Raw genomic sequence first — 27,688 nt, forward strand, 5'->3', positions numbered from 1 at the left:
GCATCATCTTCACAGGAACCTTTTTCATCGTCTTTGGCGGCTTCACTTTCAAGACAAGTTTCTTCCAGCCGGTCCTTGGATCAATCTTATCAATGCGCTTACGTCTTGGGACCTGGGGCTTGAAGAATTTGAAGCCATGATTGACCTCGAACAGTAAGTGTTGGTGAAACCACTCAGCTGTTCGGTAAACCCCACGATTGATAAATGGACGTCTCGCGAGGGTTCGTACATCCCAACGCGGTAGAGTTAAAACGTCCCTTATTTTCTCGTAATGTTGGACACCCTTTTCCCACTTGACTATACATACCTTAAGGTCAGAGTCATAAGCCCATGAAACAATATCACCGTGTACCTTTGAAACAGTCTTGAAGGTAGTCACCTGATTAGCCTTAACCCATGCAGCAGCAGTATCTTTTCTTTCTTGATCTACATAACGATAAGCACTGATGATTTTACCCACTTTATGACGTTTGAACCATCTTTCTACGTCCTCATCAGTCACTTCTTTGAGTGAGGGTACTGTTCGTTGCACAACCTTTTCCAATTCATCCTCAGTCTCTTTAATTACTTCTTCATGAAATACCGGAGCACCTTGATCAACGTTTGCGTGTTGATACAAGTCCGGGTACTCTTCAGCTGTCACATCCTCCATCTCAATCTCTTCATCCTCATAAACAAAATCCGTATTCATAAACAACGGATCAACTTCCAATTCCTCATCAGTTATCACTTCGACATCGGGCTCAGTCTCTAAAGCAGTCAACTGATCGTCATTCAGCCCAAGCAGAATCGAAATCTGCTCCCGTGTCAAGGATCTAATCACAAACTCACCAACCTCTATCTCATCTCTGTTTACCACACTACGAACCACCCCTGATCCATCAACAAATATCACTGTGTTAGCTGCAATCATTTCAATTGGCTTGGCAGCTGTTGGATCTTGATAAATAATTATCTGTTTGCTCGAATCATCACCGCCACTAACACCAGCACCAGAGGATGAACCATGCGATTATTTAGGCTCACCTCCTGCATCAGATTCGTCAGGATCATCATCGTCATTCTTAAGTTTCTTGAGGGCATCTTCTTTACAAGTTAATTGTAAAATCAACTCTTCTTGTTCCTTTAATTTCACCCCCTGAGACTCAACAATCGTACGCAACGACTTAGTCTCCTTCTGACAGAAAGAAATATAACTCATCATTCGTCGTTGATTCTCCATGAGTCGTTCTTGAGTTTGAAGGTCAGCTGCCATTTGATTTTCATATAGATGTAGCAGATTTAGCAGCATTTCAGTTTGACGACCTGGTGGCAAGTTGTATACGGACGGATGAACAGGTTGAACAGGTCCTTGAGGCCGAGTGATTCTCATGAATGAGACATCACTAGGCGGAGGTGGAGGAAGAGTAGTTGTTGGCGGAGGAGGAGGTCTCATTGATGTAGTAGGAGATACTGTAGACAATACAGCAGGAGGCCTCGGTATCTCGGTTAACGCCATTTGAGGAATAAGACCGAGCCTCTCATGTGACACCAACGTCGTCGTCAAAGTAAGCATCGGAGTGCTAGTAGTTAGCGGCACCGCCGAGCTTTGAGGAGTTGATTGACGTGGTTGTGGGGTTCCAATGATTACCCCAGCCCCAGCAGACACACGGGCTTCTTTGATGGTTCACCAGTAGCTACAGCTTTACCCTTTCTTTTTCTTTCCAGCTGAGCTTTCATGGTGGCAGCTAGAGCAACATCGACTGCATCTTGTTGTTATTTAAGAGCTCGTACACCAGCTCCACTATCACCATCATTCCCATCATTATCACCATCATCATCTCCACCATCATTGTTCCCACCTTCTCCCCCTTCACGCTCGGAATCCGAATCGTCGTGGATCTAGCGTTCATTAGGATGACATACGTAATCCGAATTGATTATATGACCAATCATCTGTTTGTCCTGTGGCTTTTCTTTTCTATAGATTAACATACGATGCACCGTTTCAGCTTTCATATGTTCCATATCAAGAACATCTTTCACCAACATCCGATCAATCACCAAATTCGGAATCAAATCCTGAATAATTAGCTGTAAAAAGCGAGGGTACATCAAGAACTTCTTTGACTGTAGAGTTTGCTAAACCTGCTCTTTCAGATGATCAAAGATGAGTTCTGAGTAGTTGAAAGGCTTGTTCAGGATTAGAGCAACAAACGCCGACTGCAAACTTAGTCTACACTCATCAAAACCACCGCGACGTCCACTCATACAATGAAGTAGAACATGCAACAGATACTTGTATGGTGGACACAACCCGTTCTTGTTCAGCATAGATTTACGAATATCACCTCCATATTTCAAGCGTGTGAATAAACCTCTAACCAATGTCCTGTCAAATTCACTCGGGTTATCATCATTATCGTCAAATTGAAGTACACGACGAATGACCTCAACATCAATCGTAACTGGAATCTGATTAATTGTAGCTCAAACCCATTTATCTGCCTCAACATATTTCGCCGTGCTCCAAAATTGCCTGATTATACTAAGATACACTTTAGGTTTAGCAGTGATTGCATAGTATATCTTTGAACGTCGTAAGAAAGTCAACATAGCTCCAAACGTTTCCAAATCAGTCACATCTTGATCAACATAAGCACAAATGTTGTGCTTTTTATCAAATGGTAATAAGATCACTTCAGCTTGTTGATCTTGTTGTTGTGGTTGTCCTTTTGGAGGTTGTTCTTGTGGTGGTTGATTTTGTTGTTCTTGATCAGCCATGTTTTACTGTATAAATAAAACCGAATATGAGAATAGATATCAAAATATATAATCAAAAGATATGTGTAATTAATCTATTTACGTATTAGACGATTTAAATCCTTTAATTAAATTAAATGAATATTGAAATTAATTTATTTAAAAAAAATTGTCATTCGTTGGGAATCACACTGATTCGTTATAATAAGATAACGAATCAGGCGATTCGCTATCAAGTAAATATATTAACGAACTGAACATAGCGAATTACTATTTAATTTTGACGAACTACACTCTAGTTCGTTATATTTTAAGCGAATCAATATCTGATTCGTGTAACATCTTATTCGCTTAGCTAGTTCGTGTAAAATCTTAACGAATTGGACACGAAACAGTTCCAATTCGCTAAGACTAACGAATGGTCATAATTAAGACTTGTTCTTTGACTTCACAAAGTCAAGGTCAAAATTAGGATGAACATAGATAGTCAACAATATGAACCCGGGGACGATTAGGCCATAACTATCGTCGAATCATGGCAATAATGAGCTCGTTGTACTCGGAATTACGTTCGTAATCGAAGATGAATGAGATTAAGACTCAAAATCTCTAAGTACATAGGTTAGACGAACCTACTGTAAACACCAATAACACAAAACTATAATTAACCCGACAAACAACAATCAAATCATGATTGAAGCCCACCAAGGGTATCGGAATATGATTCCGATCACAATGACATCAAAATCATATATTTTAACATAAATTATACACAAATGGATTTCAAAACTTCGGAAACCCTTAAACTCTTAAAAGTTCATGATTTAACAATCAACTCGTAGCCATTTTTGACGAAAATTATATCGCCATGATCGGCTATACCTTAGAAACTCAAATATATCCTTGAAATATCCAAACAAGAAAGTCGAGATTTCAGAGAAAATTTGAACAGGGTTTCTTAAAGGTGAAGGAGAAGGCGAACAGTGGAAGACTGTTCGTTTTCTTGTCTTATATAACATTTCACGCAACCCGAGGTACAGCTTGTACGAATCAGATGATTCGTTTAAATTAAAGTTAACGAAATAGCCCATTCGCTAACTCAATTCGTTACCTTATGTTGGCGAATCGCTACTTGATTCGTTAAATTAAAGTAGCGAATCAAGACATGATTCGTGACATGATTCGTTAAATATGCATAACGAAGGGATGATTTGTTACAGAGTGCGGAAGCGAATTAGGTTAGCGAACCAGAAGCTAGTTAGCTAAAGAATCACCTAGTTCGTTATCCATAAATAACGAATTGGATTTTAACGAAATAAAATATTTTATTTAATTTTAAATTAAATAATTTAATGAATTAAATAATTAAGTAAATGAATAAATAAATAAATTAGGTTATTGAGAATCTTAAAATCCCGACAACCAAATACGTTAAAAACGTTTCTGTTTACCGAAACATAACTTAAGTTGTTTAAGTATTTTGTACAAAGAAGACGAAAATATTTTTGGTATTTTGTAAAAATTTAAAGAATTAAAGAATGTATTTACAAAAGAATATCCGAACAATAAAATAATAAAAAAATATAGACTATCTTTTTGTGTTTTTCAATGAAAAAAAAACAGTGTATTTTTGTTGAGTTTGAGCAGAGAATCATATTGACCAAATTGCCTTTCCATCACAGTTTTATATTTAAGCGATATTATGACTGGCGATAAGTCGGTCATTGGTATTATTGTCCACATAAATCTAATAACACACATTCAAGTATTTTTGTGATATGATTAAATTGTTCAATTAAAGCACAGAATATCAGAAACTATCAGCCTCTAATCTCGGTTCAAGCTTAATTTGATTTTTGCCAAATCACCCCAACTTGACTTAAACCATTATATTTTTGATCAAAATTTTGATACCAATTTTGAAATTTTGAGCAATGCATCAAGTTTCCGTTACTGTGAGTGAGTATGCACGAGTCCATCTGTCGGCTTACATACATTGTATCCCCTGGGGTCCGTTTCTTATTGGTATTAAGACGCACGCAAGGGAGGAACAATTGTATGACTAACAGCGGATTTTGATCAAGTCAGTAATTTAAATTGTACGAAGTACAGCGGTGATCAAGTTTAATGACTTTGGGTTTGCTTTAGAAAGCGAGTGAAATATTCATGCTTATGAATACCCAGACGGTTAAGCCGCATAAAGACTCACAGTGTCCAGAATCTTAACGCTTGTTATTTGCTTTATTTAATTTTTGGGTGATCAACAAATATAAGGCTTGAGTATGACTGGTTATTACATTTCTGCCATCCTCATCGAGACTTTTGCTAGAGACTAACACCCCTTTCAATTTGGCGTTTCTTTATGTTTATATCACATACTTTACTCTACTGGGTTGTTTTAAGACCTACCAATGCACCAATGCAATTAAGCACACAGTCTTTTAAGCTTACTTTTTGCTGGATTTGGGGTCAAGATAATCAGTGTACTATCATGTTCTCTTTTTGCTTCAAAAACTCAAAATTTTGAGGAGCATAAAATAAAGAGAAGATAAATTTAATCGCCCCAGTTAACTTAAGTTTATAAATAAATGGCTAACCATCAATTCACAAGTGAATAATAGGACCAAGACATGCAGGCATGCTTCACAAACTTAAATAACCGACATAATTTTCAGACGAGAAAATAATCTAAAAATGCCTGCAAAAAAATATTTTTTTTTCTCTATACAAACTTTAAAAACAAAATATTTTTGTCTTTTTCAAATTTCTTATAAACAAAAATAACTTTCACAATCTTTTTGGATTTTCGGATTTTTCTGTACAAAAACATAAGTCACATTCTTTTTGGTTTTTCAAAATTTTAAAATGTTTTTGGTTTTTTTTTTTAAATATTTAAACGAAAAACATTAAAGAACAGAAATCACAATATTTTTGAATTTTGAAATTTTTTAATGTTTTTGGATTTTATCTATACAAACGAAAAATACACTGTTTTTGTATTTTCTAGATTTTCACCCCCTAAAACCAAAATAAATTTTAAAAGAAAAATACGACAGAAAATAAAGATAGTCATCCTTGCTTAAGGATATCAGCGAGGGTCTTCAATCCGTTTAAATCAAGCAAAAATTTAAAACGCGTTTTGTCAAAAGCTTTAGTAAACAGATCGGCTTTCTGAAAATCAGTGTGTACTTTCTCAAGATCAATTAATTTCTTTTCATAGCAATCCCGTATAAAATGATATCGAATTTCGATATGTTTCATTTTAGAATGCTGTACGGGATTCTTGGTGATACTAATAGCAGCAGAATTATCAATCAAAATAGGAGTAGTAAGAAACTTCAAACCGTAGTCGCGAAGATGTTGTTGTATCCACAAAACCTGGGAACAGCAACTCGAGGCTGCAACATACTCAGCTTCGGCGTTTGAAGTGGAGACCGTTGTCTGCTTCTTACACTGCCAGGAAACAAGCCGGTTTCCTAAAAATTGACATCCTGCAGTCGTTGATTTGAAGTTGATCTTGCATCCTCCATAATCTGAGTCTGAGTAGGCAGTAAGATCGAAAGTATCATCCTTGGGGTACCACAACCCGATGTCTGGATTTCCCCTCAAATACTGAAGAATTCTCTTGACTGCAGCTAGGTGAGTCACTCGTGGACTTGCTTGATACCTAGCACAAAGACAAACAGCAAACATAATATCAGGGCGAGAAGCCGTTAAATACATTAAAGAACCAATCATAACACGATAAAGGGTAGAATCAATGGAATCCTCCAATTCATCCGGTGATAAATTGTGGCCCACTGGAAGAGGAGTAGAAGGGATTTTTCCGGCAGAAATCTTGAATCGGCTCAAGACGTCATTCACATTCTTAGTCTAGTGAATAAAAATTCCGTGAGCAGACTGGTGAACCTGCAACCCTAAAAAGAAATTCATCTCTCCCATCGAGCTCATCTCGAACTTTGTTTGCATGGACTTCTCGAACTCCTTACATAATGTGTCGTTTGTAGACCCAAAAATAATATCATCGACATAAATCTGGACTAGAAGAAGATCGTCACCAACATTTTTATGAAATAAAGTGCAGTCGACAGTCCCTCGTTTGAAGCCATTATCAGTCAGATGGTCGGCGAGCGTGCCATACCAAGCTCTCGGGGCTTGATGTAGACCATAAAGGGCTTTGTTTAATCGGTAAACACGGTCCGGATAATCAGGATCTTCAAAACCAGGTGGTTGTTGGACAAACACTTCCTCGTGTAATTCACCATTGAGAAAAGCACTTTTAACATCCATTTGATAGACCTTGATATTCTTATAAGCTGCATAATCCAGGCGGATTCGAATCGACTCTAATCTTGCAACTGGAGCATATACCTCTGTGTAATCAATACCCTCTTGCTGATGAAAACCTTGCACCACTAGACATGCTTTGTTTCTGACAATCACCCCTCGATCGTCCTTTTTACACTTAAATACCCATTTAGTCGGAATGGCTTTCTTGACTCTAGCAGGTTTGTCAATTAAGTCCCAAACACCCAAACGTGCAAATTGCTGTAATTCTTCTTGCATAGCTTCTACCCAAGAAGGATCTTCAAGTGCCTTATGAGCTGTCGTTGGCTCAACTTGAGATAGAAAGCAATAGAATTTTGCAAGATTCACAATTCCCGAAGAATGTAAGTTCGTGTAAGCACACAATATGTTATAATCACTTGACGAAGCAACTTGATGACGTGTACGAACGCCCACATCAAGTTCTCTAATGATGTTTTCCTGTGGATGATATCCATGAATCCGAAGAGTGGGATTCTCAGGAACAAACAACATTATCAAATAAGTTAGTGTAATGTTCACCCAACTCGGGAGATGAAACATTATCACTGTCAAGGTTAATAACTTGAGTTTCAGCTTGATCATCATCAGAAGAAGTAGAAACATTATCAATAGCAACTGGAGAAACAACTTGAGATTCTTCAGTTGGAGCATCTGGTTGAGCTTCAACTTCATTAGAACTTGAAAATCTTGGAATGGTCAAATGATCTTCAAAGTATGCTCGAACCAGATCTTCATCGATGTGTTCAGTCGAAGGAGTGAGTGAATTAAATAAACTATCGTAGTCAAACATCCAGTCTGGACCTTTCCCATGAGGAGGAGTTGTGTACTTTTGACAGTCCACATGGTACCATTCTTCAACACAACCAGATGTGAAATTAAAAACCCTTTTCTTTGGAGATGCATATCCCAAGAAATACCCTTCGATAGCTTTTTCTTCAAATTTACCCGAATCCTTCTTCAACATAGTACACGGACACCCAAATGGTTCCAGGTACTTTAAATTAGGTCTTCTATTATTTAAGATCTCGTAGCTTGTTTTCTTGAGTCGTTTCACAGTTAGAACTCGATTAAGCGTATAACAAGCTGTATTCACTGCCTCATTCCAGAATTGGACATGAAGCTTTGAATCAGCGAGCATTGTGCGTGCAGTTTCAATCAGAGTTCTATTTTTCCGTTCAGCAACACCGTTTTGTTGAGGTACATAAGGTGCACTATATTCTCGGTGAATTCCCTTTTGAATACAAAAGAAATCCAATATAGTGTTTCTGAATTTAGTACCATTATCACTTCGGATTCTCCTCACCTTTTGTTTATACAGTGATTCGATCTTAGTAATAAGATTTTGTACCAAAACCGGTGTTTGATCCTTTGAACTCATAAATAACACCCAAGAGTATCTTGAATAATCATCAGTCACTACAAGACAATACCAGTCTCCAGAAATACTCGCACGATTCACTGGTCCAAACAAATCCATATGAAGTCGTTCAAGAGGAGTATCAATGGAATTCAATAACTTAGAGGGATGTGTCTTCTTCTTCTGCTTGCCCTTTTTGCATGCAACGCAGTGATCAGATAACTTAAAATTCTTTAACGAGACACCCTCAACTAAGTCATTTGCCATTAAATAATTCATCTTTCTGACATGTATGTGACCCATTCTACGATGCCATAGAATCGAGTCTTTCTCGGTTGCTTTCGAGACAAAACATGTTTCGATCGACGTGGATACCTTAGAGCTCATATTTAAGACATAAATATCATTTGATCGTGGCGATCGCATGACAACCATGTCCTCGGGGATAACATAGCCCAGTTTCAAGATAAGACATTCTTTGTCAGTAAATATCGTAGTGTACTTTTTATCACAAATCTGCGATACACTCAATAAGTTATGATCAACTTTGTCGCAATAATTCACTTTCTCAAACGTAATGTGACCATTTGAAACTTCACCCTCTTGTGTGATCATGCCTCCAGAATTCGCTGCAAACGTTACATAACCCCCTTGAATATTTCTTACATTTGATAAGAGGTTGAGATTTTCAGTGATATGACGAGAACATCCGCTATCCATGATCCAGTTTTCACCAGAAATGGTCTTGAATGAACCCTACACACAAACAAAAGTGATTAGTTCAAAAAGGCAGCCCAGGCCTCAGTCTTGGGCACCTTTTGGTTTTCTCTTTGATCATTAACTTGAACAGATTTCAACTGTTGTTCAGCCACTTGTGAATAAGTTACCGGCTTCCTAGACTTTCGTCTTAAGTAAGCTGCCTGAACAATGTTTGAATTCTTGTTCTGATATATGGGTTCAGTTGGAACAAATTTTGGTTTCACTTGACCATGTGTCTCATTGACATGAAGAACCATCCGAGGATTCACATTAGAGAACAAAATATGAGTATCATCAGCATACGACACAGGTCGTTTCAGGATCTCCTTGACCAATGGAATTGGCTTAGATTTGTCCTTGATAAAAGGATGAAGATTCTGATAGTTCTGCTGACTACAATTCCTCACAACATGACCTTGTTGACCGCATAAGAAACAAGTTCGCATGTCTACATGATGATGTTGAGAAGTAATTGGAATAAATGATGCAGATGGTTGATGATGACTCACATTTTTAGTCATGCTCTTAGCAAACTCATCAGATAATTCAGATTTCTTCTTTAAATAAAAATCTAAATTAGAACAGTTCGAAAAACTTTTAAGTGTATCTGTTCCAGTTGACTTCACAAAGTTAATTTTCTTAGCTTGTTTTAAAAATTGTTTTGCCTTAGTCAATGGGTCAGATTGAACTGATGTTTTTGTTTGAGCATACACACGTTCAAGTTCTTGAATTTTTGAAGTTCATTGATAAAAACACTCTCAATAAGTTCAGGTTTGATAATACTTATTGGAATATCTTTTTCAGTGAACATCGTATCCATTCCTTTTAACTTAAAAACTCTAGCCGATGAAGACTTAGAACTTGGAGGATTAATGAAACGTATTAAGTCCTCGTCAGAAATCTTTGGTTTAACTGACTTCTTTGACCTCACTGGTTTGGTTTTCACAGTTTCTTCCTTGTTCACTTGAGATTTAAATGAACCATACACAGCTTCCTCAAACCCTTGAGGTTCGCAAAGAATATGATTAGAACTAGGAATGTTCTTATTCTTGTGTATTATCTCAGGTTCAAACACATCTTCAATAATCACTTTATCAACATTTTAAACAAAGACCTTTTTACTTTCCACATGAGGTTTTTGAGGAGCAACTTGGGGTATTGACAATTTCAGGTTTAATCAATTTAGGTTTTTCAGAAATCACAGATTCTTTTTGAATTAAATCCTCTTCTTTTCTTGCAAAAGGATTAATTTTATAATCATTATGAAAAGGTGGTGGAATTTCAACAAAACCTATACCCTTTTTAGAGTCCTTTTGTTTTCCAGAAACTTCGATAATTTCATTCAACAAAAACGAAGAATTTCGAAATTTACCCAACTTGTTCTTCAACTCCAGAACCTCATTCTCAAGTTCAGTTATCTTTGAACGATGTTTCAAGATTTCCTGAAACTTTTGGTCATTAATGGTCATTTTCACAGATAACTCGGCTTTGAGATCATGGTTATTGTTGACAATGCTTCAATCTTTTCTCGAGATCTCCTTTGAGATTCAAGAGATTGTCGATAAGTATCCTTAAGAGAAGCAATTTCTCTTATAAGATTATCATTTTGATTTTTCAATGCTTCTAACTTAGATTTGTTAGATTCACAGTCAACACATGATGCTTTAACAAATGAAGTAGCAGAAATAGAGTTACTAACCTCATTGATCTTGGCCATGCAAGCAAACATTGATTCAGAAGGCTTGTCGCAAGAGTCGTCAGAATCAGATCCAGAATCATTATCGGAAGACATCTCACTACCAGTAGCATCTTGACAATCTTTATGTAACCCAAACATAGCCAAATTTGCTTGAACATCATTGCATAGTAACCGTTGTGACCAATCAGTTCCATCTGCTAACATTGCTTGTGTTGTAGAAGAAGATGGTTTCTTTTCAGCATCACTTCCTTGTGGTGTAGAAGCATTTTGACTTTGACCACGAGGATCAGTGTATTCTTTCCTTGGTTTGTCACATTCCTTCGCGAAATGCCCAAATTCTTGACAATTATAACACTTTACTTTTAATTTGTCAAAACCCAACTTCTTGTTTAAATATGGAAGATCTTTTCCAGTTCTCTGCTTGAATCTTTTAACTTTACGAACGATCATAGCCATGTTCCATTTTAAATCCATGATTTCTAGATCATCTGGATATATCTAATCATAGTCCTCATCTGTTAAATCACTTGTGGCAATTTTACTACTCACTAAGTTTTCATATGAAGACATAAAAGCCGTCAGAAAAGCAAAGTTTTTGCTCAGCTTCCTTCATATTAACACTAGGTGGTGTAGCAAAGGGATTTTTATTAGTTGAACTTCCAGAACCACCCGAATTACCAGCAGAGTAGAAACAAACTTTTGGATCATTAAACATAGTTGATTCTTTTTCACTTGCAGCATGATAAGAAAAGCAGTGATTGGAGAGATCGTTGAACTAAGAGGCATACTTGCACCATAGAAAGCTGGATCTTGATTTTGTTTGGAGGATTTTTGACACTTAAGATCATATTCTCTAGCTTCGATCTTTTGTAGAAATTCAAGTGCCGTCAAGTCTTCATTCACAAAATAGTCATTCTATTTTAAAACCATTAGAAATGTTGAGTAGGAACTTGGAAGCACACTTTTAATAGTGTCAATTTTATCTCTTTCAGAAATTTCCATTTTCATCTTGTCCATTTCAGCAATTAAATGACTAAATCTTGTAGTCATCTCTTCAACTGTTTCTCCTTTTAATAAATTAAAGTTTCGAAACTGAAACTTGAGCATTACTTTCTTACTCTCAGCTGTGTTTCCCATGCTTCTCATACGCAGATGTTGAAATAAAGACGCACATCTCTTGATACTGCTAACTTGATGAAAGATATTTTCTGGTAATGCCATAGTCAAAGTAGAATATGCTTTTATCTCGATTTCTAAAGCTTTCTTCTCTTCTTGTGAGTATTGAGAAACAACTTTAGGAGTATACCCAATAGTATCATCACCAATCATTGGTGCAACATAAACTTCATCAAGACAATATGAGCAGTCAGAATGAACAGATCCCAAATGTGCACGAAACCGAGGTTCCCACTTGGCAAAGTCACTGAACTTCATCAATCTTGGACATTTAGAATGTGAACCAATCTCGGTATCAAGTTGCAACATCTGTTGCATCAACATGTTTTGAGACGCTAATGCATACATACCAGCCATTTTTGAAAAAATTTAAGTGTTTAACGAATCAAATAGTGAAATAGCTTAACGAATCAGTGAACAGTTATAGCGAACTGTGAACAGTTATAGCGAACTGTGAACAGTTATAGCGAATCAACTCTTAACGAAGTTAAGACTGATCAACAACGAAGTACCTTAACGAATGAGGTGAGTGTTTTAGCGAATCAAAAGTCAACTTAACGAGTCAACTTAACGAATCACAAATAAAGTTAGTGAATCAACCAAATGGCAAAACAGATAACGAATGAGATGAAGGTTTAGCGAATCACAAGTCAACTTAGCGAATCACAAGTCAACTTAACGAATCACAAGTCAACTTAATGAATCGACCAAACGAATCACAAAGGATTAGTTTAGCGAATCAGATGATAATCAGTAACGAATCACTAAGAAATGCTTAGCGAATTAATATAACGAATCAGCTACAGTTGATTAGCGAATAACACTATAGCGAATCAGGTTGTTACAACCGTTTGTAACAAACTCTGACACCTTATGCCACGTGGAAAAGGTTGTTATGACACAAATTCCAAGAAGAACACGTGTCACACGAATCGGTTAATCTAGTTAACGAACTAGATAACACGAACCAATAACTCACACGAATTGGCTAACGAACTAGATAACGAAGTAACACAGTTGATAACGAATCACCGTGAAACATATAGAGAATCACCAGGAAGAAGATAACGAATTACGTTCATCTTCAAATCTTCAAACAATTTTTTCATAAATTTTGAAGATCAAACCCAGAAACTCAACAGTACCAGGTTTGTAATACTCCTTCGTTTCTCAACCAAAACACACAATCGACCTACCAATACACTCGTAAACCAATTCCGAATCCAATACACATAACCTCGTAACCGATTAACACCTTAAACCAAATCAATTTGACCAAAAACACACCCCTGTTTCGGACTTAAACCGAATCCAAATCCAAAACACACAGATCCAATCCACACCTCAATTCCTTTAATCCACACCTATCCAATACCTTAACCAACACAAACTCAACCCAAATTATCCATAATTCAATCAATTCAAATCAAAATTGATTCAAAACCAAAACCAAAACCGAAAAAATTAATAACAATAACAATTAAAACACCAAATCAAGTGTAATGAGCACCAACAACCCTGATACCACTTGTTGGAACCCGGATTAACAATTAATAACAATTAACAGATCTCAGATCTGTGAATATCCGATTAATACTACTAAAGATCTAGCTCATAATTAACCTTGATTCAGTGTTATGTATGTGTATATATTATCAATATATTAGATGAATAATGTTAAGGTGAAGCTTGAGAGAGAGCAATTGGTTAATTAACACTCAAAAACTCTTTTTCCAAAACTTAAATTAAAGTGAACAGTAGTTCACTATATATAGAAGGTGATCTGGTTCGCTAACATCCCCTAGAAAACCAGCTTCCCCTTCGTTACATAAATTAACATAGCGAACCACCCCTGATTCGTTAACATCCCCTAACGAATCAGGAGGGAATACATTATAATGTCTTAGTTCGCTAACATCCCTAGCGAACTAGACTTAACCTTAACGAACTAGTTAATAATAAACATTAATTATTACATTAATTAATAAATAAAACATTAACGATAAATACAAAGACTCTAGACGCAAAACCGTGCACTAACAGTCCTAAAAGTCGACGTTGAAGTAATATTGATTAAAATATTAACTAGAAAATTGGTTTATGCAATGAAACTAAACTATATGTGAAATTACAATATGATAACCGTGTTATAGAATCCGAAATCATATCCGAAAGTAATATTGGAACTCACATTTTTATTCTTAAAAAAAATCTTACACCTTTAGATAAAATGATTAATTTCAAAGTATGAAATTTCACTTTATTTTTGTTTTGCATTAAAGATTAATAAAAGCTAAGGTCGATGGTTGGTTTGTTTTTGAGACAATTTATTTTTAACTCATGATAGTTATGTATTGCATTATTTAGAGTTATAAACAGAAACAATGTGAAGATACATTGTTTTTATATTGAAAATAAAGTTACAAATAAAACTATAAGTATTGTGTACAAAGAAATATTTAGAGACTTATGAATTTCTAACAACTTTTTATTTTCATATTGTATAATTTGTAATTTATTCTACCATATAATATATATTTATATTTTTTGAACATATTTTTTGTATTTTACATTGAGTTATTATTTAAATAAATTTATTTATTCTAACCCGTGTGCTACACGGGTAACTAACCTAGTATATATTTATAAGGAGAGGATCAAGAGAAAACTCATCTTTAGAAAGAAAACTTAAAATCTCTTAAATGTTTATTTTTAATTAAAATAAAAAAATTCAAATTTCTGTTTTCCATTATTCTTATTTTTTGTTACTCTCCACTAGAAAAAATAATAAAGACGTTGTAATGCACATATGTATTAAAGTGCGATATTATTGTATTACACATGTGTATTACAATGTACTTTTATGTTCAATAGTGTTTAATTGTGTGTATTCAATATTTGTGTATTGTATATTTGTAGTAGTGTTGTATTATACGCAAAAAATATAAAAAAATAAAATAAAAGTCGATGTAGCGCAGACGTGCATTAATGTTGTATTACACATACGTATTAATGTGTATTAATGTGTGTATTAGTCTAATGTTGTATATATACATTAGTGTGTATCAAATATGTGCAATAATTTGTATTCTATACAATACAGCACTCTTGCATAGATGCAATGCATACTGTTATACATGTGCACTACACCGTCGAGGTTACCGACAAAGTTTTAATTTATTTTTTTAATTTTTTGGAACAATATCAACATATAAGAATAATGAAAAAAAATTATAATATATTTTTTTTTAAAATAAACATAATTCTTTAAAAGTTTTTAAGTTTTCTCTATAAGAGAAGTTAATCATTTGAACCCACCCCTATATGTAACATCTCGTTTTTCGGGTTCCGGTTAATAAATGAAATGTGAGTTATTAGGAGTCGGGATAGTGTTGGGTAAATGGATATGGGTTATGGACTTGGGTTGAAAGAAAGAAGGAAAGACCATGGGCTTAAGCCCATGATCAATAAATATATAAACCTTTAATACCCATTAATCCTTCATTTCAAACATACTCCATACACCCTCAACACACACAGACACATAAGCTCTCTCTCTCTCTCTCTCTTGTCTCTCTCTCTTAGCCGAAATCACCAAGGAAACCGATCCCGATCCAAGGTAATGATAGTATGATATAGTATGAGGTTAAACATGTTAGATATAATCACGAAACGACGAGCCAACACCGTTAAACCGTTTAAGTCTCGAGATCCGAGAGGATTCGGCTATAAACCTAACCTAAGATAAGCTTAGGAATCACCCTAGCTCAGATCTGGATCGAACGAGGCGAAAAAGGGTGAAAAACGAGTCCAAACTCGTTTTTCTGGCGAATCCGCGGTTTTTGGCGGCGGCGACGGAAAAGTTATACGAGGTTAAGAATGTCAGGAAATGTTCTGACATTCCCTGACCTAACCCTAGTTAGCTAAGGGGTAACTAACGAACTAGAGGCAATTCGTCAGCAGATTCGCTAAGGAAAAATTAACGAACTAGCTTTAGTTCGTATCCGATTCATTAAGGGAAAAGGGTAACGAATTACCCTTGATTCGTTATAACCAGTTCGTTAGAAGAGATAACGAATTAGATGGACTAATTCGTTATATGGACTGGTTCGTTATGGAACTGATTCGCTAAGGAGTCCAGTTCGTTAAAGGGTTCAATTCGTTATATGAACCAGTTCGCTAAGATAAGCCAATTCGTTATAAACCAGTAACGAATTACAAGTTTAACGGAATGACAAGAACAGTCCCTGGACTTAGAAAAGAATGATTTAATTACAAAGAAGCCCTTGGACTTTAAGTAGTAAATTATATAATGATTCAAAATCCTAATGGAAAATGTGTTAACAGATAATGAAAATAAAATTTTTCCAAGCTGACATGGCAGCTTAACCCCAGCCAGGGGCTCTGCCCCTTGGACCCTGCTAGGGGCTACAGCCCCTAGAACCCCGCTGCCAGGGGCGCTGCCCACGGACCCCCGTTCGTTGAGGGTTATAATTAGACTAGAAACGCAAGATGAGTAGTGATATTTAATTGATGCATGTAATTATTAAACAGTTAGCCATGCCCAACTGAAGAAAGGAATAACTATTAACGGTGAACGTAACCGACTTAAGGTGAGTTTCTAGCCCCACTTCCTTGTTATGTTTTCGGGGCTGCGTGCATACTCGATGTGATAGTTAATACACTTAACTTAAGTGGTAAGTGTATGCCTTGTATGATTTATGTATGATGATTGCTTGACGGTATGTGAACGATCTTCGGATATTGCATGTATCGTTAGGTGGTAGTTAAAGATATGATTGATATGTATGATGTAAGATATGATGTATGTATGAATATATGCGATGTATGCATAATGTATGTATGATATGTTGATGGTACATGAACGCTCTTCGGAGATTGCACGTATTGTCAAGGAAAGTATGTAAGAGCAGGTATGGTACGGTTGCATGAAACAAAGGGACCAGACCCTAATAATATCAGTGATGGTAGGGACCAGACCCTAATAATATCTTTGATGGTAGGGACCAGACCCTAATAATATCTGTGATGTTGGGGACCAGACCCTTTATAATATCTGTGATGTTAGGGACCAGACCCTTATAATATTTGTGAGGTTATAGGGCGGAAGGCTCTTTAAATAGGATTGATAGTTATATATGAAGTGTAAGTATGATTAATGTACACCCCTTCGGGCACGTGTGCAAGTATGAGAACAAATTGTATGTTGTATGATTAACTAGAACTCACTCAATGTAGCTGACTTTTAGTATGCACGCAGGTGCGTAGATTGAGGCAGCTTGCATAAGAGGAAGCAGATGACAGAACTTGAAGAAGCTGGCATCTCAAGAAATGTTATGTTATTTTAAAGACAATGTTTTATGTTTAAATAATTTGAATGCCCGTTAAGACAACAAAGGATGGTTTTGTAATATGATGGTTTGAATGTTTTAATATTCCGCGAATGTATTTATTAACTCTGATATTATGAACTGTGTTTATGAGTAAATCCAACGTCCAAAGTAGGGCACAGGTAACGGGGTCTTACAAGTTGGTATCAGAGCAAAGTTCGAGAGATTTAATATCCTACATGCTTAGACTCGAACAGAGAATGGGATTTAAGTGAGAAAAGAAAGAAGATGCCAGTACAAGAATGCCATGTGTCACTCAAGCAAGGTCAGTAACGGTAAAGTGTATGATTAAATAATGTATGTTAATGTTAGCTTAATTGCTAAGAAAGGAGATGTAGGGATAGAACTTCTTCATTGTTTGATTGTTTAACTGTCTAAGAATAGAATTAGCACAAATAGACTCATAAGAGAAAGTGTATAGGACACGGAGAGTAACGTGAGCAGCTAATCACAGCTGGCCACTGTTATTACCTGTTAGCCTTACTATCCTTGTACTAAATGGTTCCTTATGTGATGACGTTTGTGTTTCCTTATAGAATACGTATGGCTGGAGAAAAGAAAGCTGGTGGAAAAGTAGGACGTACGGGACGTCGTGGTAGGCCACGCGTTGTCCGAGAACCGTCAGAAGAGCCAACCGCTAACAATGAAGGCGAAGGAAGTGCAGCTTGTAGAAATCCGAGTAACAACGAAGGGTATCAACATGACCCTGCTGTTCAAGCTTCCATTGCTCAGGCGGTAGCAGCTGCTGCGAAGAACTGGAATCATGAAATGTCTGCTGAGAAGTTGGGGGAAAGGAGTAAGAAGGATGATGAGGAGGAGAAGGAGGGGTCTAGTGTGGTTAAGTCGGTGAAGGTCGATGACAGGAAATGGGTCGGAGGTGGATGCAACTATAAGTCTTTCAAAGGCTGTGATCCACCAAAGCTAACTGGCTTGGGAGACGCAATCAATACTCTTCAATGGATAACCGCCATGGATAAAATTATCCGAATTAGCGAATGTCGTCCCGACCAAGCTGTGGGATATGCCACCCAATCATTCAGTGAGGAGGCAATGTACTGGTGGGAGTCAGTTGAGTAGAGGAAGAGTCGAGAAGAGATCAAGGCTCTGAGGTGGGACGATCTGAAGGAGTTAGTGATGAAATGATTATGTGCTGATGTAGAGGTAGAGAAGTTTAAGATGAAGTTCTTAAGTCTGAAGGGTAAGATGACACACCGCGAATACCTCACTGAATTCAACCGTCTGTCAAGGTTGGTGCCAGATATGGTGGACACCGAGGCCAAGCGGATCAAATGTTACCTTAAGGGATTGCCGCAGAATGTTCGCGTCTTGGTCAAGGCGGGTAGACCAGGTACTTTTGATTCTGCTATGGGGCTCGCGGAAACGGTCTATGAGGACTTGACAGATGAAGCGGTTATGGAAGAGAAGAAAGAGAAGAAGTGGGTCGCTTCTGCCAAACGACCTGGTACTCAGTTATGGAACCTCAAGAACAAGCAACCAAGAGTTTGGGAAAAGATGTCGTGTAAGACCTGCGGAAAGATGCATGGTGGTGAGTGCAAGTGGGGTAGAAGTTCTGATGTTTGTCCCAAATGTGGAAAGACTCATGGTGGGAATGCAGGATGGGGTCGAATGCCTGTTATAAGTGCGGGAAGGTAGGGCATTATGCCAATGAGTGCAGTGCGAAGCCAACATGTTACAAATGTGGCAAGACAGGCCATATGGCAAGAGAGTGCACTGATGGTGAGGCTGGAGGTAGTGGGAAGAAGGATGCTGATCAAGCGAGGCCGAGCACTAGAGCCTACATGTTGACCCGGGAACAAGCTAGGCAGATTCCTGATGTTGTGACTGGTACGTTCTTAGTAAACGGTATTTCTGCTTCAGTATTATTTGATTCGGGTGCGAATAGAAGTTTTGTAGCTACAGCATTTAGTAAAATAGCTAAAATGAAATGTTGCCAAGTGTCTGAAACTTTTATAGTAGAAACCGCTAGTGACACTTCGGTTAAAATAACGAGAATGGTTAAGGATTGTAAGATAGAGCTAGGGGGACATGAGTTCCCTGTTACTTTGTATGTTATGACCTTAGGAGGGTTCGATGTAGTTTTGGGGATGGATTGGTTGTCTGAATACGAAGCTCAGATAGTATGTAAGAGTAGGATAATTACTTTGTATGTTATGACCTTAGGAGGGTTCGATGTAGTTTTGGGGATGGATTGGTTGTCTGAATACGAAGCTCAGATAGTATGTAAGAGTAGGATAATTAAGCTAAAACCCTTGGATGGTAGTGCGGTGACGGTTTATGGTGATAAAGAAACTTCAGGGTTTAACGTCATTTCAATGATAAAAGCCGAAGTTCTGTTAAGGAGAGGGTGCGGTGCCTACCTGGCGTATGTTGTCAACGCTACGGCCGAGACGAAAGAAATGAAAGATGTTCCTATCGTGTGCGACTACCCAGAAGTATTCCCTGAGGATCTTCCGGGGTTGCCACTAGAGCGAGAGATAGAGTTCCAGATAGATTTAGTACCAGTAGCCCAACCCGTCGCGAAAGCACCTTACCATCTAGCGCCGTCTGAGATGAAAGAATTGATGTCCCCACTGGAATAATTCCTCGACAAAGGTTTCATAAGACCAAGTGTTTCCCCTTGGGGCGCGCCAGTGTTGTTCGTGAAAAAGAAGGATGGAAGTATGAGGATGTGCATAGACTATCGCGAGTTGAATAAGCTTACGGTAAAGAATAGATATCCCTTGCCAAGGATTGATGATCTGTTTGACCAACTACAAGGTTCGAGTTGGTTCTCGTGAATAGATCTCAGATCAGGCTATCATCAGTTGAAGGTGAAAGAGGCAGACATCCCTAAAACAACGTTTCGGACGCGGTATGGACAGTAGGAGTTTCTGGTGATGTCATTCGGTCTAACGAATGCTCCCGCAGCATTTATGGATATGATGAATAGGGTGTGTCGGCCGATGTTGGATAAGTCAGTTATTTTCTTCATTTATGATATATTAATTTATTCAAAAAGCGAGTCTGATCATGCCGAGCATCTAAGAGAAGTATTAGAGACTCTAAAGAAAGAGAAGTTGTATGCCAAGTTTTCAAAGTGCGCGTTTTGGTTGCGAGAAGTGCAATTTCTGGGTCACGTGATTAAATCAGAAGGGATTACCGTGGACCCAGCTAAGATTGAAGCGATAACTAATTGGAAAACTCCACAGAATCCGACTGATATACGATGCTTCCTAGGGTTAGCTGGCTACTATAGGAGATTCATCGAAGGTTTCTCCAAGATAGCCGCACCGTTGACCGGTATGACCCGAAAGTCGATAGTATTCAGTTAGGGTAAGTTTCAAGAAGAGGCTTTTCAGGAGTTAAAGAAGAGACTCACGCAAGCTCCAATCCTTGCTTTACCCGATGGTGACGAGGATTTGGTTGTTTGTACTGATGCTTCGCATCGTGGGTTAGGTTGCGTGTTGATGCAACGAGGAAAGGTGATAGCTTACGCGTTTAGACAGTTGAAAGTCCATGAGAGTACTTATCCGACGCATGATTTGGAGCTAGCAGCAGTAGTGCATGCTCTCAAGATATGGAGACACTATCTGTATGGTACTAAGTGTACCATTTACACAGATCATAAGAGTTTAAAGTACTTCTTCGAGCAGAAGGAATTGAACATGAGGCAGAGAATATGGTTAGAATTGATAAAGGATTACGACTGTGATATTAAGTACTACCCTGGTAAAGCTAACGTGGTCGCTGATGCGCTAATCCGTAAGAATAAGGAAGCCATTGCAACAGTAAAGTCATATCAGCTAATTATGAACTCAAGCTTATTTGAGGAAATCATCAAGGTGCAGTCAGAAGTGCTGGTAGATGAAGGACTAGTAAAGAAAGAAAGGATTTTTGGTCAGCAAGACGAGTTGATGGAAAACACGCATGGTGTTAAGATTAGGTTTGACCGTATATGGATTCCACGCCATGGAGATCTCAGAGGCGAATCTTAGATGAAGCTCATAAGTCAAGATATTCGATTCATCCAGGAACTACGAAGATGTACCAAGATTTGAAAAGAGACTATTGGTGTCCAGGAATGAAGAATGACGTGATAGATTATGTCAGTAAGTGCTTAACTTGTTTACAAGTCAAGGCAGAGCACCAGAAGCCTTATGGAAAGATGAAACCTTTGGAGATACCAGAATGGAAATGGGAACACATCACCATGGATTTCATAACTAAGCTACCTCGTACAACTAAGCAACATGATACTATCTTGGTGATCGTGAACCGTTTGACCAAGAGTGCTCACTTTCTGCCTATACGAGAGGCTATCTCGTCAGAAACATTAGCAAGCTTGTTCATTAAAGAGGTTGTATCTAAGCATGGAGTACTGTTACCAATCGTGTCCGATAGAGATACACGGTTTACTTCTAGATTTTGGAAGAAGTTCTATGAAGCCATGGGGACGAGGTTGAACATCAGTACAGCGTATCATCCTCAAACAGATGTTCAGTCTGAAAGGATGATCCAAACCCTTGAGGATATGCTACGTGCTTGCGTTCTAGACTTTGGAGGAAGTTGGGATGATCATCTGCATCTGGCAGAGTTCTCCTATAACAACAGCTATCATTCAAGTATTGGTATGCCACCATTTGAGATGCTTTACGGTAGACGATGTAGAACCCCGGTATGTTGGGGAGAAATTGGTCAGAAAGAGATGGGAAGCCTAGAAGTTGAGCAAGAAACTTCTTCAAAGTTCAATCAGATCAAAGCGAGAATGAAAGCTGCTCAAGACAGACAGAAGTCGTATGCTGATAAGCGGCGACTACCGATTGAGTTTAACGTTGGTGACAATGTGATGCTCAAGGTCTCGCCTTGGAAAGGAATTATCGTTTCAGGAAGAGAGGGAAGTTGAGTCCGAGGTACATTGGACCGTTTAAGATTATGGATCGTGTAGGTGATGTGGCTTACAAGATGGAATTGCCAGAAAAGTTAGAAGGAATTCACTCGACCTTCCATGTTTCTCATCTGAGAAAATGTCTAGCTGATGACATGTCGCACGTGCCATTAATGGACATTGAGGTTGATGAACAGCTGAACTACATTGAGCAACCAATCAAGATAGTTGACCGCAAGGAAAAGCAGCTCCGTCATAAAGCTATCCCACTAGTGAAGGAGATATGGAAGCATCGCAAGGGATCGGATGCTACATGGCAAGTTGAAAAAGAGATGCGCAAATTTTATCCAAATTTGTTTATGTAATAGTTAGGTTTCGGGGACGAAACCTCTTTAAGGAGGGAAGATTTGTAACATCCCGTTTTTCGGGTTCCGGTTAATAAATGAAATGTGAGTTATTAGGAGTCGGGCTAGTGTTGTGTAAATGGATATGGGTTATGGACTTGGGTTGAAAGAAAGAAGGAAAGACCATGGGCTTAAGCCCATGATCAATAAATATATAAACCTTTAATACCCATTAATCCTTCATTTCACACATACTCCATACACCCTCAACACACACACATAAGCGCTCTCTCTCTCTCTCTAGTCTATCTCTCTCTTAGCCGAAATCACCAAGGAAACCGATCCCGATCCAAGGTAATGATAGTATGATATAGTATGAGGTTAAACCCATTAGATATAATCACGAAACGACGAGCCGACACCGTTAAACCGTTTAAGTCATGAGATACGGGTGGATTCAGGTATAAACCGAACCTAAGATGAGCTTAGGAATCACCTTAGCTCAGATCAGGATCGAACGAGGCGAAAACGGTGAAAAACGAGTCTAAACGAGGTTAAGAATGTCAGGGAAAAGTTATACGAGGTTAAGAATGTCAGGGAATCCGGGATTTTCCGGCGGCGGCGCTGGAAAAGTTATACGAGGTTAAGAATGTCAGGGAATGTTCTGACATTCCCTGAACTAACCCTAGTTCGCTAAGGGGTAACTAATGAACTAGAGGCAATTCGTCAGCTGATTCGATAAGGAAAAATTAACGAACTAGCTTTAGTTCGTATCCGATTCGTTAAGGGAAAAGGGTAACGAATTACCCTTGATTCGTTATAACCAGTTCGTTAGAAGAGATTACGAATTAGATGGACTAATTCGTTATATGGACTAGTTTGCTATGGAACTGATTCGCTAAGGAGTCCAGTTCGTTAAAGGGTTCAATTCGTTATATGAACCAGTTCGCGAAGAAAAGCCAATTTGTTATGAACCAGTAACGAATTAGAAGTTTAACGGAATGACAAGAACAGTCCCTGGACTTAGAAAAGAATGATTTAATTACAAAGAATCCCTTGGACTTTAAGTAGCAAATTATTTAATGATTCAAAATCCTAATGGAAAATGTGTTAAGACAGTTAATGAAAATATATTTTTTCCAAGCTGACATGGCAGCTTAACCCCATCCAGGGGCTCTGCCACTTGGACCCTGCTAGGGGCTGCCGCCCCTAGAACCCTGCTGCCAGGGGCGCTGCCCCCGGACCCCCATTCGTTGAGGGTTATAATTAGACTAGAAACGCAAGATGAGTAGTGATAGTTAATTGATGCATGTAATTATTATACAGTTAGCCGTGCCCCAACTGAAGAAAGGAATAACTATTAACGGTGAACGTAACCGACTTCAGGTGAGTTTCTAGCCCCACTTCCTTGTTATGTTTTCGGGGCTGTGTGCATACTCGATGTGATAGTTAATACACTTACCTTAAGTGGTAAGTGTATGCCTTGTATGATTTATGTATAATGATTGCTTGACGGTGTGTGAACGATCTTCGGATATTGCATGTACCGTTAGGTGGTAGTTAAAGATATGATTGATATGTATGACGTAAGAGATGATGTATGTATGAATATATACGATGTATGAATAATGTATGTATGATATTTGATGGTACATTAACGCTCTTTGGAGATTGCACGTATTGTCAAGGAAAGTATGTAAGAGCAGGTATGGTACGGTTGCATGAAACAAAGGGACCAGACCCTGATAATATCTGTGATGGTAGGGACCAGACCCTAATAATATCTGTGATGTTGGGGACCAGACCCTTTATAATATCTGTGATGTTGGGGACCAGACCCTTATAATATCTGTGAGGTTATAGGGCGGAAGGCTTTTTAAATAGGATGGATAGTTATATATGAAGAGTAAGTATGATTAATGTACACCCCTTCAGGCACGTGTGCAAGTATGAGAACAGATTGTATGTTGTATGATTAACTAGAACTCACTCAGCGTAGCTGACTTTTAGAATGCGCGTATGTGAGTAGATTGAGGCAGCTTGCATAAGAGGAAGCACATGGCATGAACTTGAAGAAGCTGGCATCTCAAGAAATGTTATGTTATTTTAAAGACAATGTTTTATGTTTAAATAATTTGAATGCCCGTTAAGACAATAAATGATGGTTTTGTAATATGATGGTTTGAATGTTTTAATATTCCGCGAATGTTTTTATTAACTCTGATATTATGAACTGTGTTTATGAGTAAATCCAACGTCCAAAGTAGGGCACCGGTAACGGGGTCTTACACTATATATAGTGGCAGATCCAGGAATGTTTTTCAGGTGATGCACTATGTTTAGATGTTTCTATTTCATAGAGTCGGGTATAAAATATTCTGAATCAGTTCGAGGTTCTGGTCGGTTCGATGGTTCGGGCAAAGTTCATTACATAATAAAAATATAATAAAATAATAAAATGGACACCGTCATTTGAATTAAAATAACACATGATATAGATTCAATAGTCTTTTCGAATTAAAAAACTAACAAATTATATATATATATATATATATATATACACACACATATATATATATATATATAGATTAATTCCCAAGTGTTAGTTCACTCACAAACACTTACTATTCATAATCTCAACCAATTGCTTTTAACCATGTGTACATGAAAGTCTTCACTTATAACTAACTTTTGATGTTGACATATTTTATTTTTCTAACATTTTGTTTATATTTTCTTTTCTTAAATTTCATATCATTGTGAACTCTTATATAAATACTTTCAAACTTTTTGTTCGAAACTTAATATTACTCTAAATTTGAATACAAACGACAATGTTTATACGTATGCTTTGGTATAAATTTAATTCAATACCGAGCTCATGCAATGCACGACCAAAACACGTATATGAGATATAATATATTTTTGCTTTCTCCATGACAACTTAGTTTTTACAAAGACAACCTTATTTCTACATACGTTTCGATATAAATTTATTAAAATCGTGCCACTGTAACGTGTGGACAAACTTCATTAACCTTAAGTTTTATCAACGTTCTCATTGCAACAAGCGAACTAATGTGTATAACATTCTCGCTGCAACGTAGGGGATCATCTACTTGTTAAACTAAAATTTAACAAATAACTTATCATTTAACAACTATTAACAAGAACAATTTCGAGCTTCGAGGAAGAGTAGAAGGCATGAGGATTGGAGGAAGGTAGAAGGTGGGTGGTCAGCCGAAAAAGCAGCAGGCAATGACGGTGGTATGGTAGCCGTGTGTTTGAGTTTGAAGAGGGGAGAGATGCAGCGTAGTTGTGTACATGTGTTCTATAAAACTCAAAATTGATATAAGACTATTTGTAGTGGTTTTAACTAAATGCTTAGTTAAAATACCACCAAGGCGCCATGTAGGCAAAAATAAATTCACTAAAGCCCATCTTAAATTAAGTGTAATGGTTTTAACTTTTAAGTTTTTAACGAATTGTAATTATTACTCAATCATTTTTTTATTTACATAGTATTTATAAGCATAATAACTTTAATAATTAAACCACACAATAAATTTCTTGAACATTCTAATAAAATAAAGTTACAAGCACATAAGAAAAAAATAATCGATACTTGATAAAATACGTGGCACGTATGTTTACTTAAATTGGGTTATTTGGGTCGAAAGCATTCATTACGGGTATGTTTTGGTTGTTCGGATTCATAATTGCAAGAGAAATGTAGAGCATATATAGTTCGGTATTTTTTTGGCGTTGTGAAAATAGTTAAAGTTATTTGTGTTTATAGTGTAAAAATTGTAATTTTTTATTTATACCCAAAATAAGTCTTAACAGAATGAAGATTTTGAAATTAAAAATTTTCTTTTCTTTCTCTTTTTAACACCTTATGGATTCTTTCTTTAGAATTCAAAATTATAATTTAATCTTTTGAAGTTGTTCTTCAATCAAGTATTACTTATTTAATTTCCATAAAAGAAAATTAATTGATTGCAAGGTAATAGCGCCAATGTGGGCATGGCGGAGAATACTTATAGCACTAACATCACAATTACTCGTAGTGGTTTAAACAATGACTTGGCAGCCAACACAACATTTTGGAGCCCCACTACTGTACCACTAAGGGTAGTCTAAGGGCATAATACTGAATTAGAAAGAAAAAAATCGACTGAAAACCAACTGCTTACTAGCTACACCAACTCTTGTGATGTAAATAGGGTGATTGCTTCCTAATTTATAAAGTGCTTCCTTTAATATTTTCTATATAAAAAAGACACTATTATTTTGAAACTTAGGTGGTTCCTCGTTTCTTATATGGATTTGTCCCTGCCTTTATATATATATATATAGCGAGATTATAATAAGTACATTTTTCCTAAGAAGTATAGGAACTGTGTTTTCACCATTAGGTCTAATAGAATACACCGTACAATAAACACACCACAGCTAAAATAAAACACATCGCACAATAAACACACTTTCCATATTCACCGTCAAATCAACAAATCTAACGCACCAGATTACTTCTTACACTTCTTAGACACACTCCGTTTCTTATTTTAACTCCACCATATATATTGAGAATCCTAAGAGAACTTTTCAAATTTGAGAGCTTTGAGAACCATTTTAGACAAAAATAACTATCAAAAATCTAGAACAAAAAAAGTTATAAAACAAAAAATGACGAAAATTTTAAAAAAGAAAAAAAACTATCTAGCATCTCGGTTTCATAAAAAATCCCCGTTTAACTAAATTATACATATATTGTATTATCATTTAATCTCAAGTTACAATATATACACAAAGGTTCATTAGCATGTATCTTAATTGTATATATGTGTATAGAAAATAACTTTCTTACAATAAATAAAATAAAAATCCAAAAAAATATATAAATATTAGAAGCAAATAATGAACAACCCCCGTAATACGGGGGGATAAAATCTAGTAATATATATAAACGAAACCTTTAAAAGC

The sequence above is a fragment of the Bidens hawaiensis genome, unplaced genomic scaffold (genome assembly GCF_021521415.1).
Source record: "Bidens hawaiensis isolate Kalapana, Puna unplaced genomic scaffold, B.hawaiensis_p1.1 tig00026833_1, whole genome shotgun sequence".
Lineage (NCBI taxonomy): Eukaryota > Viridiplantae > Streptophyta > Magnoliopsida > Asterales > Asteraceae > Bidens > Bidens hawaiensis.